Source organism: Drosophila kikkawai, chromosome 3L, assembly GCF_030179895.1.
Source record: "Drosophila kikkawai strain 14028-0561.14 chromosome 3L, DkikHiC1v2, whole genome shotgun sequence".
NCBI lineage: Eukaryota > Metazoa > Arthropoda > Insecta > Diptera > Drosophilidae > Drosophila > Drosophila kikkawai.
Window position 1 is genome coordinate 18,797,986 of NC_091730.1, and position 14,575 is coordinate 18,812,560.

Here is a 14,575-nt window from a genome sequence, read left to right on the forward strand (position 1 = left end):
CAGAAAGGACAGGGTTGCTTATGGTTCCGATGCTAATTCGTATTCAGGTAGTGAGCGGAAAACAATAAATATATTCGCAGCCGGCTCGAAAGCGGGGGAGATATTATGACATATACCTCTTTATATTCATATATAAAATAACCCAGAAAATGGTTTACAATTAGAATGGACATAAGATTAGGTATTGTTGTTTAAACAATTTGGTTAAATGATTTTAAAGCTTAAAGGTTGTGTGAAGGTCACAAGAAGTTTGTTTGGTTATAAAAGAAGACAATTCAGTAAACAATCGATTAATTTCTGTGATAGTTTCTTCATAGTTTCAGCAGCAATCTTAATTTGTTGTAATATAAGGAACGCATGGGTACATTTAAATAATTAATTACCTAACAAATACGGGGTTGCTTTTACATGGCATTTAAAATATTAATAAAATAGAGAAACTACAAATATTTACATACATGGTATTTACCATCTGCAGATTAAAATGGATTTGTTTCTTTAAGAACAACAATAGGAATATTTGTGATATAAAAATATTTAAAATACATTATTGTTCTCATATATAAAGTTTTCACTTGAGAAGAAACAATGTAGACTAAAATATAAATATTGAATTTATAATTAAAAGAGGCTTCTTTTAGTTTTCTTTTTTAATGGCGAAGTTGATATTAAAACATATTTTGATATAAACAAAGATTACGGAGAAGGACCCTGTATAAATTTCATTTAAAAGCTTATACACTATTAATTTTGAAAATGTAAAAATATTTTGATTCAATGCAAATAAATAAACTGGTTTAACTGCACAAACATATACATCATAACAGATGTTTAAGTGTAAATATGTATGTTTGAGAGCAATAATTAAACACATAAGTATGCTTCACAAATTGCATTTCAAAAAGCGTTGCATACTTTCGGGGTTGGAACTTAATTTCCGTTGTAAGTGGCGTATGCGCGATCGGCATTTCCGGTACGCAATGAATTCCATTAAATTGGAAAATATACTATAAAAAGTGTATGTATTAATTTTTTAGCTTCTTTGAGATTGAATTAAATTGAAGAATGTCGTTGGTGGCCATAATATCTATTAACAAGGATTTACGATCTTTCTAGGTAAATGAATGGATTCGACTATTTTTAAGGTTTGACTGACTTTGAGCTTGAGCTATTATATGTTTAATCATTTTATAAATAATTATTTAGTTTAAAAAAAATTTTTATAGGTGTCATACGCAGCTCTGATAAGAAATGGTCGTACAAGATATGAAATATAAAATATAAAAATCTATAGAGAACAGAAATGTATGGTATGGATATTATCGAAATGATTAGAATCGCTCTGCTTTGAAATATCAATATGTTTATATTTGACATATCTTATCTTGGATAATTTGAGTTATTTAATCAGTACAAAGCAGATATGTTTACATGTATTTTTAATATAATATTACAATACTATTCAGATTCAATTCAATCAATATTTTAATTGTCATTCAGGTACAATTTTAAACAAAGGTGACTCTATTAAATAAAAAGTAAATATATTAATACGAACAAAAACAAATTTATCCTTTTCCCTGCACATTTACATTTTTCTAAATTACCAAAATGATTTTTAATTTTTAATTTTAAAACCATTAAACTCGTGCTCATATTTTTTCTTCCTTTTATTTATTTACATGTTCAGGTATTGCATTTTTAATTCCTTAACTATTTTTATTTTATTTTCTGGCTGCCGATTAAACCATATTTGATATTTCATTTTATATTTTACTCTCATTAAATACATATCAATCATTTTCAATAAATAATGTTTTACATTTATTATATTATTATACAGCTAAATTATTGGGTATGATTACGTTTTTTTATATATTTTTATAAGTTTATTAATTTTCTTTATTATAAAATGTTTTATTATAGATTTATTTGAATATTTCGAATATATAAAATTATATGACAAATTGAATGGGTTATTAAAATATTAAAGTTTGTAATAATATTCCGGAAATATTCCTCATAGCTGATAATTTCAGGTTTGCTGTAAATCCGTAGAGTCCCCTGTCACCAGATATTTGCAAAACCCTGTAAAACAGAATTATTAATACATTTTTCTTGGAACTATTATATTCTAAAACGATCCACACAAACCAAGTAGCTCCGAATATGACCATCATCCTTCAGATTCTGCTCCTTAAAAATCTGAAACAATGATTAATATTAATGCGGTGAACTTTTGCTTAAAAGTAAAGCGAAAAAGTATTAATCAAAACCCATATTTACCTGCATTCAAAGTGCACTCGTTCGCCTTCAGAGGGGAAAAAAGATGAGGGAAACGAAGACGATGTCCAAGTGGAGACAGTTTGTCTGGTTTGACTACCTGTTGGATGGGCACACAGTTGGAAGCGTGGAAGAGGCTGCCCGACTCATCCATCGGATAAGAATCTTACTCAATGGATCGAAAATGAATGAATCAATTTCATACCAAAATCAAGTTTATTTTTGTCTTAATGTCGGTGAATCGAGAATGCATCGGCATTTGGGCTTTCCACATCTGAAATATCAAGAAGATTAACCGTAAGATAAAGAGTTTCCGGTCAAACAAAATAAATGACACAAAGAGTTGACAACAGTGATGATTGGATATAAGGGAAGTAAGTTTGTTGATAAAGTTTAGATATTTATGGAAATGTTATTGGGTTTCATTTTAAACTAAGGTTTGAATACTAAAAAGAATCATTTTTAACACAAATTTAACGTTTTTCACTACTATCTTGAGCAATACTTTTATTAATTAAGTATATAATTTCTAGAACTATCTCTATATTTATAGTTGACTTACATAATAAAATGTACGTATTTTAATAAATGAATCATTTTTAAAATTATAAATAATTCCTAATCCAATTTTCTTGTGTTCTTTAATAACTTATATCCACCTCTCCAGGCCCCACTGTACCATCGAGCGGCAAAAGATTCCAAAACAAAAGAACTCCTAAATGAAGGCCCAATACATTTGGGCTGTTGAACGGGCATACAGACCAAATAAACACGTCGGTTTCCATTCGTTCCCCACACTTCACGGCCAGCTAATTAATGACGTTGGTCCAGTCCGAAGTCCCCTGTCCCCAGTCCCCAGTCTCCGGCCGATCCCCCCGATCGGTATATTGAGTGCAGGCCCTATAGAGTGATGCCATTTTGGTTTTCATTGTCGTTTTCGTTTCTCAGTTCGGAACGAACGGCTCTTATACTTCTGGCCTGGCGGTGACGGTGTCGTAAGTGAAGTGCCAATAAACACGTGATTTACTTAACGTGGGCTCTCGGGATCTCTCTCTCTCTCTCTCTCTGCCTGGCGGGGACAGTCGAAAATCATGGGCCTTATCGCTGCCATCGGCCATCAAGATGCCGCTCATTAATTTTAAAATTAGGCGGGTTTTCAAGAAGACTCCGAACCGGAGTCGTAGCGGAGAAATGATGTCCACCTTTTGGCCGAAGACCGACTAAACTGGCCAGCCCTGCTCGGGGAGCTCCCCATTCCCCGCTCCCTTTCCGTCGGCTCCTCACCCGATCCCCGATGCATTGCGACCGACCATGAGTGCATAAATTAATTAAGTCGGCCGGAATGGGAACGTGTCGACCTTTTGTCTGGCATTGTGGCGAAGATGGCGGCCCGGCAGCCTGGCAGCCTGGCTCTCGTACATGTGCTGGGGCCCAAAGCCGTTTGGACGTTGTAAATTAAAAGCCAGGCCGCGAGGCAGCGCAGCGCGGGTCCTTTATATGTATATGCAGCTCCGCGGCAGACTGAGTCATTTGCATTTTGCCATCCGTTGGCCGGTCGGTTGGCTTGGCCAGCCTGATTATGAAAGATGCTGCGTGGGTGATAAATGGTCGTTGTCAGCGGTCTAAACCCCTCGACTGTTGCACTTTCAGGGCGAAGTGGAGTCAGGACTCCCCGGACTTTCAACCCCCTCGTTAACCAAAGTTAACCCCTTTCGCTGGGGGAGATTAGCTCTCTCTGTGAGCTTCAACCCCCCTCGAACGCTGACAAGGGCCGTGGACCGGAGCCAATGCCAAAAAGGCAACACACAAATCTAATAGATCCCGATTGAGATTTAATTATTTCACTTAATTTTCTGGCTGACTTCGTGCTGCCTCACAAGTTAATGAAGCGAATAAATTTCTTGGCAATTATTCTGCGGACTGTTTTAATTGACCGCAAGATGCCCCGTCTCGGAATCGGACTCAGACTCCCTGACTGAGCTGGCCGGGGCAATCAAAGGGATAAGACGTCGAAGGCCGCAGCAGGAGCTGGCTAATTAACTAATTGGCAAGTCATTAACTTATAAGCCAGAGGGATTCTGCTCCTATTTCGACTAGAGTATCAGCTCAAGACTCAACCTGCAATTTGTGGCTGTCTCTACGTCTATTGTTGGCTGACTTTTTAAGGTGAACTTGGAGTCATCCCTCCTCCTCCGCCGACCTTGTTTATGATGAGTGATTGTTATGAGTTGTCAAAAAGGCATGTGTGTCTGGGGCTCTCCGAGTTAAGCAGGAAATCCAGCAGGATCTGCGAGAGTATGCCGCGTCAACATATGCAAATAGACTTGTCTGAAGGTGGCCAGCGGGATATATGTGCATATATTCCACCCTCGCAGGGATATACATATTTCTGAGGAGTGCGAGGTACGAGGTACGAGGCTGTCGACACCGCCCCTTGATAACAATCAACCCTATACGACAGCGGCGGCTTCGGCGGAGTTTACTTTAATGTTTTGACAGTAAAATAAACATATCCAAGTGGATGGCAAAAGGTGGGTGGTTTTTTGGTGCGCATGCACGTGGTACTCGTAGTACACACATGTTAATGCCGCAGCAGAGGGGTCCAAGCACATAGATGTCAAATATAATTCATCATCCTGCTTTGGGGGGGAAACATCAAAGCCAGCCTCGGCAAGGACCCTGTACCAAGGACACACAGGAGCACAACCGGCATAAGCAAACACAAAGTCGCCAACAGCATCATTATCATCAGTTGGGCGAGTGTTTTTGTCCAGTCAAGTGAACCAAGTCAAAATCCTGAGCACTGTCTGGCTGGCCAGGGTGTTGAATTGAAACTAAAGCTGAGAAAGGACACTGAGATAAATTATTACTATTAATTCGGCGATTACTTGACTGTAGGAAACTTATGTGCTCATATACAAATTTGAAGAACTAGAGGAATTGACAGAGAGTTTTCTTTCCTTCAGACTTGATAAACTTGTTAATGTTTTGCTCTGAAAATGTGATAAAGAAAATATCTTTTAATAGCAAATTTCGTGATAAACATAAAACTTTCTTTAAGTGCATAAAAGTTATTTCTAAACTTCTGTATAAGCATTGCACTAGCAAGTACCAAATAAAAACAGGACTTTTTCCAATTGCCCAACTTAGTTAGGGCTCGTTTTTGGAGCAAGGTTTACCGCAGGGCAAAGAGCGGCACTTAGGTCGAAGGATTCGCACGACGTCCTTTTAAATAATTAATGTCAATTAAGGGACGAATCTAACTTTGGCCATCAGTTGGAGTGAAGGACTGTAGTCCGCTCTCTTACCTGTTTCGGACCAACGGAACTGCCTGATGCCTGGCTGTCTGTCATAAATATTTTATAACATCAATTACCAAGCACTTAACTTTCATGAATTTAATACGAAAGCTGCTGTTTTCTGCTCCTGCTGCCGTTTCCGAAGGCAGGCACTCATTTATCTTGTGTGCCAATGGCGGGCAATCAACACTCCACTCCACGTCAATTTTTTTTGGGTTCAAGACAAGTGTAAGCCGGCACAAAGAACACACATGTGCACACATATGCTTATAGTGTTTGGCTATCGAGTCCTGGTCCCGGTCCAGGATCGGCCACCCCAAAAGGGAAAAAACTGTAGCCGTGATTTACTTCCCCTTTGGTGCAAGAAATCCCGAATAAAATAAAATTAAATACGCATCAGGAGCACAAGTGCTCGAGTCTTCAGGCCCGCGGCCAGGTCGTGAGCCGAGCCCCTCGTCTGGCTGATAAAAACAATATCAATAGCCCCCGGGAAACACACCCCCTCGCACAGAGAGGACGAGCGTCTGGCCCAAGATTTGGAGGCAGTCGCCGTCCTAAGCCCGAGTCTCACTGTATCGGATGAAGGCGGCGCGTGCCGGTGACGCACAATTCCCCCATTGATATTCATGGTCGATTTTCGGGCCGATATATACTCCTTCTCCGTGCCCCGTTCCCAGGCGAAAGCGGAAAACAAAACGGTGCCCACATAAATAAATAAAATTTATGGCAGCTAGCATCGGTGAGCCGTCCCAATTGGATTTCAGATTCCGGATTTCGGGGCACTTGTCCATGTGTATATATATAGTGGGGGCTTTGATATGCCCGATTATTTCTATTTGATTGTTTGATTAGATCGGAGGGGGCAGCAATCCGGTGAAATGTGGCTAAAATAACAGGCCGCTTAGTGGCATATGTTGACTAAGTTAGTCCCTTGTCTGTGGAAGTGAATAAATCGGTTGAAGAGACAGCAATAAAATTAGGGTAAGGAAAATAAAGAGGTATATGCTTAAAATAAATATACAAAATATAATAATATTTGTTATAATATTTGTTATAGTTATGCTTTGTAAACTACTTCAAATTATTATAAATATAATCCCCTGAATATTATATCCTTTAGAATACAGATGTTTCAATCTAGAATCATTAATATTCTTTCCAATTCGAATGGCTTTTTTCTTCCCATTTCGGCCGCTATTAATTTCAATTAAATGGGCAAAGCAAAACAAACCCCCAGGACGGCGATACCCTTGAACTCGTATTTAACTAATCTGGCTACAAGAACAAACCCCCGCGGTGAAGGATTGATTTCCAGGCCCCAGCCTCACTTCACTGGCTACACTCCAAGTCAGAAGGGCTCTAAAGTCTCGGTTTATCTAAATGCTGCATTGTACTGCTAAAGTGTCCCCTGAGATTTTCCGAGGCGTTGAAGCGTGCCACCCCGGTTTTCGGGCCAAACAAAATGCAGTGGTTTCCGGTCCGCCAGCGACCCCAGGAACGCTCTGGCTCCCGGGTTCCTGGTGGGAGTTAATTCGCCAAAGTCAGTAACCTCATCAGGCAAATGGCTAAGCGTCTGTCTGAAGGTCTGAAAGTCTATTGCTGCCGGGGTGTCGAGTCAACCTCGTCGTCGTCGTCGTCCTAGTCGTCTACTCTGCTCTGCCGCCGCCACATTAAATTCACGCCAAACGACGTGAGGCGCATATGTTTATGAGTCTCGTCGAGATTGAAAGCAGGCAATGGAGCCGGGGGTGGAGTGGAATGCCCATGGTTAACCGAAAAACGAAGCAGGACAGGACGCTCCGTGCATAAAAGCCTCATGGTCACCGCCTGCTCTGGCTCTGGCTCTGGCTCCTGCTTCTGCTCCTGCTCCGAGCTCGGCTTTCTCTCCTCGCCGCACGCTGCCTGCTAATGGATTTCGTGGCACTGCCAATTGAAGGGTTAGGGCTGAGGGAGGAATCCTCTCCTGCCTCGCAGCATGCTTTCAATTTACTTCCACTTCCACGGCCACGGCCACTTCCACTTCCCATTCCTATATTTTTGCCCATAGAGGACCACCTCTTCCTCCACCAAAACGCCGGGCTCTGTTATTGTTGTTGCTGTGACTTACGCACCGTGAATGAATGCCAAGGGCGCAGGAGGTGGGCCAGTGCTCGGGGGATGCCCCAGGACAATACAGGAAGAAATTTATAACTACAATGTAAGGTAATAATTTAAAACTACAAATTCTGATTAGATGTGAAATAGATTTTAGATTTCAAAAGCATGTAACTGTTTTAACTTATTTAATAAATAAATGACAAAATTATACTCATTTGTTTGTAAATTTATTTTACTATATATATATTTAATTCCCTTTAGAAATATCTTATTTTTCTCTCAGTGCACTGGCTGGATTTCCTTGCACGCGACTTTCACACTAACGTAATAAAGAGCTCAGCGACAATCAAATTGAATACGTCTCATGGTGGGAATGCCGTAATGATTTTCTATGTGGAACTCGATGCAGATAATGGGGGCGACCTGGCAGCCGCCACCCCAACCAGCCTTCGGTCCACCCCAAAATCCACTCCCCTCGCAGGAAAGTGGAGAGGGTGGTGAAGAAGACGAAGGCCACCCCAGGCAGCGTCTGCGGGCTGGGCGTTTTTGTTTTTGTTTTTGTTTGCCTGGTGATAGAAATTAACCCCTCAATTGAGGTTGAATTTAATTTGGCGCAAAATGGCAAGGGGGTGTGTTCCATCCTCTGATGTGTGTGTGCTGTGTGTTGTGTGTGCTTTCCGGCGGCTGCTCACTTCGCCGCCGTTGAAAGTAATATCGCTGTTAACGCTAAAGGGCCATTGTCAAATTGTCTCTTATTAATTATGATGATGCGTCGTGTGCCGCTGCTTCGGTAAAGAAAGGGGTGGTGGTGGTGATGGTGTGTGGAATGCAAATTTCTGGGACCGATTCCTGGCACTGGCGTCTTTAACGTAATTTATTGCTCGCTGCTCACGGCCAGGCTTACAGCCACAGGGGCACAGTGAAAAGTTAAGGCTGGCCGGGGTGCTGCTGCTGCTCCTTTGGAATCCTTCTTGTGCCTTTTGGCTTTCGGGGGAGGGATGAGCGTGTGGAGCCCGAAGATAAGGTGGGCCTCGGCTCCGGGTGAATTGATTTGGGACGAAACTATGCACGGCACCCATGCAAAGTTTGCTTAATTTAGCCCAGACAATAAGGCTCTGTGGAACAATGGCGCTGAATGCCATCATCCCATCATCATGGGGCCAGGCGGGCACACACTCTTGTGGTGACCATACATACCCCCCAGATGGCTTTTGGGGGTCCTTCGAAATGCAATTCGACAGCTTAAACTCCCGGGGGAATTTCGAATTAAGCTGGCTAAATATTTCTGAGGCAGAAAAGAGTTAAAACGGCAGGACTGGGGGTTACATTCCTACTGTATGAGGGATTTTAAAGTCTTTAAAATTATGAGAGATTTCTTTAAGGGTTTATGCTATAGAGAAAAAGTTCTTAAAATGATGTGAGATCTTTGTAAGGGTTTTTGTCCATAAAGGTTTCTGCTTTAAAATATTTACAAGACATTTAAAGTCATAATGTGCACTAAATTTATAAATTTGGGAAGCTGCAAGCTGTTTTACATTATATGTATAATAATATATAAAAATTTACTAATTGCAGAACTAATCTTGATATTATTCGTGTCAAAAGGTCCCAGAAACAAAGAGTATTTCAAATTCTAGACAATTATTTCCTCACAATCTCCTTACTACTTCAACCTTTCATGTCTTACAAATCCTTTTTAATTGGCCATTCACTTTTGTGAATTATCACCAACTTGCTCAAGAAACTATTTAAGACAACAACAAAAAATATATATATAAAAAAAGAAGGACCAGCCAGTGGACACCTCAGGTGTGGCGGGATGGCACTTCTCCCTCTCCGGCGCTTACTGACCCCCAAAGTGCCAACAATTTATGGAGTCGCAGCAAGTCGCCTAGCGCCCGCTGATCGCGTCTCGCGAATCGCGTTCCATTCACTGGCGATATTTCACTGCTTTATTAAGTTAATTTCATATATCACAACTGCAGGCGCCAGTCGCTTGTAGGGCATTTGAGTGGCTATACCCCCGTCCCCATCCTGGCCAAGCCCCCATTTGGGAAGGCTCCTCTTGACCAGGATGGACTGTGGTGCGCAGCTTGAGCTCGTTACTTTGATGCATTTGGGGCGCGCGTTTATTTGTGGACGCCACCAGAACAACAGCGGGACACTGCACTTGGAGAAAATTTTAGATCAAGGGAATAAATTCGAGAAATTTGTGGTGAATTAAGAGGAGTAATTTAGAAGGTATTCCTTTTAAAAATATGAATTCAAAGACTAGTTTAAGTACTAGTTATAAACCTATTTATATTCATTATTTTATTAAGTATATATATATATTTTATATTGAAAAAAATACCCTACTAACTCGTTTTAATTTTCTTGTTGTGCACTTTTTAATACCCTGACTTGGTTCGATCGCGAGTAAACAGTATCTCAAGACTCGATTAAGATAGTTCATCGAATCGTCGGCCTGAACAATGCCCACATTGGCAACATCACTCAATTGATTGGCGCGATTTCCCACTCCCCAAGACTTTCCCCGACCCTCAAGACCTAAAAGTCGACTGTTTTTTATGCCGGCGACCGCCCATTAGCCACATGCGCGCCTGCGTGACACAACGGCATCAATCAAAGTTTCACCCGTTCCCATGACATATTCCGTACATTTGGCATGTGTGTGTGTGGGTGGCTTCGAATCGGGGATTGGAATTGGGAGTGGAAGTGGGCATAGGTTTCGTGGGGTTGGAGGTGCCACCTCCCATAGGCGTGTATTGGATATTCCGGGTGCCGGCTGCGCGTAAAAGACATTTTGACAAATTCAAGTAGCGCCATCTACACTCGACTTTAATAGCTTTTATACTGCTTGTCACGATATTTCATCAGTCAGCCCAAACCACGGCCCAAAAAGAACGAGAATAAATGGATTGACACACATGGCACTGGCAGTGGTAGGAACCATGGAGGAAGCGCGAATTTTATTCGATGTTATTTCCATTTGAAAATGAGTTATTGACACATGTAGCCACCCCCGAAAAAAACGGGGGACAGAACGCAACCGCAGGACCAGCTCCCGATTCCCGCTCCCCCCCAGATTCGTAAATATTACGGAACATTGCGTGGGAGCGGCCAAAGGCAAAGAGCGCGCATAAATTTCGGGCTGCCAAAAACCGGGGGAACCCCCCTTGTTACAGCCTGGCGCTCCGCTCGTTCAGATTGCGATTTGCTTGCTTTCTTTCTCCGATTTGATTTATTTTATTTGCTTTGTGCGGCGCCGCAAGTGCTTCGCCCAATGGTTTATTAATATCGTAGGCGTTGCTAGTAACGTGGCGCTTTTGTTTGCCGAAGTGATTCGCCAGCCGGATACGTTGCTCGCACTCGTAACTATATTATATTCCCACAACGGGGCGAGAGCGGTTAATCAAATATCCCCTCATTATGGTCGTTATAACACGGGACTAAGTAGTGGCGGGTGTAGCCCCGCCGGAGTTGGCTTTCCTTGGGATAGTTTACCTTATAATTTGGAGATTTAATGAGGGGAGAGGGTGTATCTCATTTGGAAATATTAAGGGGTTAATATCTAATGACTCTATATAATGAATTGTTTGTTAATACAGCTTGTATAAATATAAAAAATGTAAACAATACATAACAGTTGTAAAGTATATTGTTTGGGTTTATTCAAGCAAACATATTTCCAGCTGGTCAAAATACAAATATAGTAAAATAAATTAAAACAAGAAAAAAAGCTAACCAAAGTTTGTATACCCTTGCAGGTAACAATTAAAATATATCATAACTAAGCCAAAAATGTATTAATTTCGATTCGGAAAGCAGTTTTGTGTTAGTTTTTATTAATTTAAAAAAACTGCATACCAAATTTAAAATTTGAAGAATTTAAAATTTTTGGTCATTTTTGAGAATTTTAATGAAATCGATTTCTTCCGGACATGTCTAGAAAGATTCGCATGTTAATGCTGATCAAGAATATATATGGTTTATGGGGTCGGAAATGATTCCTTGACTTAGAAAAATATTATTTTGCATTATAAAATCTGATTTTTTATATTAAAAAACTTCTTGATTTTTTTTTAAATTAAAAATATCATAACTCGGCCAAAAGAGCATTAATTTTAAATCGGAAAACTGTTCTGTGCAAGATTCTCTACAGTTAATAATTCTGCATTCATTTATTTGAATTTTGAATTTTGAATTTTTGAATTGAATTTTGAAAATTCAATTTTTTATCAAAATCAAAAATTTTAATGATGTAACCCCTTAGAAAATTTTGCAAAAATGCCCAAAAAATCGATTTCTTCCTGACATATATAGAAAGATTCCCCTGTTGATGCTGATCAAGAATATATATACCTTATAGGGTCGGAAACGTCTCCTTCACTGCGTTGCAAACTTCTGACTGAAATTATAATACCCTGCAAGGTTATAATAAATAGGGTTTGTGGTAGGTGTGACAATTTAAACAAAATATTTTTCATTTTAAAGTATAATGAGCATATTTTACAATGTTTCTTCTCAATATTATATTAAAATTTATCTAAGAATTCAATAGCTTTTGGAAATAAATGACTTTTGGCAATCAATAGCTCTTTAACCAATTGTCGTCCTTAATGAGCCATGAAATAGACGAATTTGTTGAACTTTCTTAACAAATTAAAATTAAAAAAACATAACCAGGTCACAAAAGCAATTCAAAGCTTTTCTGTTTCAGTTTTTCTTAGATTAATAAATCTCCTGCAATACTAAATTATCTCAGTAAATATTAAGTTAGTAAACCTTCAGTTATTTACCTAAATGGTGTTCCTTAAAGAGCTCTGCTGCACTTCCCCAATTCAACGTATTTATATCCTGGCAAGACACCACAACTAACATATAGTTAGATGACTGATTGATGAAGTAGATGAACCAACGAACGAGCGGACGGACGGACAAGTGATGAAGCGAATTGCGTACGTGTGAGTGTGTAAGCGCCGCATTAGATATTCATACGCACCGTGGTCCACAGCTGGATGGGGATACAAGGAGGTATGGATACCCGCACCCGCAGAGACGAGACGAATGTCCTGGGGCCGCCCAGGCGCTGTTGCTGTCTGATAAATCACATATTTTCGCTGATCAAATCAATCTAATTGACATCACTCAAAATGATGGCGGAAAAGTTTCCACATTCATTTTCGCATTCGAACCAAAAAAAAAAAGAAAATAGCAGAAAAGGCAGCGAATAAATGAGTTCCACCCCCGCAGAACGCCCTGGGCTCTGTTTTGGTTTAATGGTGGCTCTGTTTTTCTCTTGTGGTGCGTACCCATTCCCCACTTGCCATCCGCCATACACATGGTTACCCCCAGTCCCAGTTTCCACACCCACTCCCGCTCCCTGTTGCCTATGCGGTAAGGCAGCGTGATTTATTTTCATTCCGATGGCAACGCCACCCAAATTCGACGCTCCGTCATCCTGACATTCGAATTGAAATGCAAATTCTGACGAATGTGCGCTGGTTTGGCGCACATGCCTGGATCCGTATCCGGATGGGTGTACGACCACGGAGGAGGAGCTGGAGCAGGAGCAGGAGCGGCGGATTGACTGACGAATGACTCCCGGCGACAGTAGGCGGTAAATGAGCGAGCTATCCATGTGTGTTACTTTCAGGACGCAGGATACACATACACACTCCTATATACACACACAGATACGCACACACACTCATGGGCATAATCAAAGCCATCCACATAGATATGGATTGGGATTGGGATTCTGGATTTGGATTCTGGCTCCGATTCAGATTCGTGGTGTGGCGTACCTTCGCATGTGCGTACCACTTCACATGCATCCCACGCCATTTGATTTGAATAGCACGGAATGGCATCTCATTTACTCTCTCGCATCATTATTTTTGATCCGAATACCTAAGATGCTCGAGGACTGAATCCGGCTGCGAGGCCGTGTCCAATCGATTACCGGAGTGTGCTCTAGCAGAAGCCGGAATAACCCGAAGGTAAGGTAACACTCCATATTGATTCGAGTGCACTCTTGAGTCGAGATATTTAAGTATTGTAAATTAAATCCTTTTTTAGGGCAGTTTAAAATATCTTAAATTTTTAAGATTTAAAACAAGTATACATTTTTTGCCAAAAGAAAACCTCCGAAATGCTTAAAAGGAAAAATTCAATATAATTTTTACAGAGCTCCTCTTAAAAAACTTGAATTTTCTAACCTTAACATTCCAAAAAGCCCACGTTTTGGCCACACATATTAATGCATAGAACCTAGACTGTGCCATGTGCTATGGACTGCTATATAACCGTACCCGTACTCCTATCCCTACTATATATATATGGTAAATACTCACCCCACAACTCTCTCCAGTCACAGGATCCAACCTCCACTTCTAATGAAAGCTGCCGGTTTCGTCAGTTAATTCAACATCTGCAAAGTGCATGCATGTACATATTTTTAAAACAATGTCTGTTACCAGAGGAGGCCTACTTAAAGCGGGCATCATCAGCCGCAGGAGCAGTAGAAACAGGACCAGGAACTGCAGCAGGAGGAGCAGGAGCTTCTTCCCGTCGTCCATCAGCCAGGACGTATGTAGTACGTGGTGTCGGCCAGCATGTAAATGCTGCTTACAGGCCCAGACAATATTAACAATTCCCCGCAACTTGGCCGACACTGTACTCGAGGTGGTCCTGTGTGTGCCTGTGTGTGTGTTGGCGGACATTATATGCACATAAAGTGCTCTCCTCCGTCCGTTGTCCTTTGTCCCCTTCGTCCTTTTGCTGCCTTCACGACACACTCGGTTGCCATGTTTGTGTTTTTGTACCCGCCATAGTCGTCGCTGCTCCTTGGCCACGTTAACAACTGTATCCCCTTGTGGGCGCTCTCGTTT

General features: G+C 40.9%; 1 long non-coding RNA gene across 1 annotated transcript; it reads right to left on the reverse strand.

The window, feature by feature from the left end:
* Positions 1–1,976: 1,976 nt before the first annotated feature.
* LOC108086278 (uncharacterized) lies at positions 1,977–14,102 on the reverse strand. The gene is made up of 4 exons (XR_005990889.2): positions 14,039–14,102; positions 2,287–2,557; positions 2,155–2,205; positions 1,977–2,088 (listed from the first exon to the last, which is right to left on the reverse strand). It is a non-coding gene; the product is annotated as an uncharacterized lncRNA (long non-coding RNA).
* Between the last annotated feature and the right edge of the window lie 473 nt (positions 14,103–14,575).